We start from the raw sequence: 1,025 nt of genomic DNA on the forward strand, positions 1-1,025 counted from the left end.
GGGTCAAATGGCGGGGATTTCAGACATGGCTCTCCTGGTCTGGCAGAAGCGGAATGTCCATTACCTCTCCAATGAAACCAGTTCCATACACTTGACGTTTGTTCCCATGCCTTAAGTTGTCTGAATTAGATGTTCTGGCTGAATCCCCATTGAACAGATGTTCTACAGATTGCCTGTTTTCACTTCTTCGATGCGACCAACTGGAGATGTCCAGGTCGCTGTCCTTGCCTCGTGGTGCTGAATTGCTGCTCACCCCCCACTTGCTTTGTCTTGCACTTTAGTTTGGACTTTAATTCATTGATCCGACTCTCTCTGACCAGTTTCATCTACTCAGCTTTATCTCTCGCTCTCATTGCTGATGAATTAGATTCCGACCAATCACTTTTTTAAAAGAAATCTTAACAATTGTCGAGAGATAGAAAGTGTATGTGCCCGATTTAGAAGGTTTCATGAAGTATACATTTACATTGCCTGAGAATAGGGCTGGCGACGAGTGACGCGCCCAAGTTGCGTCATTGCTCAATCTACATACAATCCCAACCCAGAAAATCAGAATTCTCTCCTCCCTCTTTGCTGGCTATTTACTATCGCACGTGTTGTTTAAATTTAGTCTCAATCTGCATCTTAAGGAGAAGCTCACTGAAGTATCCTGAATGCTTTGTGGAGAAGCTGCTATAGTTACCTGTTCATTAGACTTGGTTTCAAAGAGCTATGCTGATCAAAGAGCACAGATGCAAATTGGTTATTTATATATGCAATATGCATTACTTTTTAAACAGCATCTAGGGTGACCCTTGTTCAGCATGGAGACAGTCTATTGGATCACAGTAAAGGCAGTTGCAACCCTTATTGAAAGAAATATTTGCATTTATATAGAGCCGTTCACAATCTCCAGATGTTCAAAAGCTATTTACAGCTATTGAAATGCTTTAGATACAGATCAGCCGTGTTCTAATTGAATGGCAGAACAGGCTCAAGGGGATCAATGGCCTATTCCTGTTCCTATATTCCTATGAATTGAAGTT

Source organism: Heterodontus francisci, chromosome 11 (assembly GCF_036365525.1).
Source record: "Heterodontus francisci isolate sHetFra1 chromosome 11, sHetFra1.hap1, whole genome shotgun sequence".
In the NCBI taxonomy this organism is placed as follows: domain Eukaryota; kingdom Metazoa; phylum Chordata; class Chondrichthyes; order Heterodontiformes; family Heterodontidae; genus Heterodontus; species Heterodontus francisci.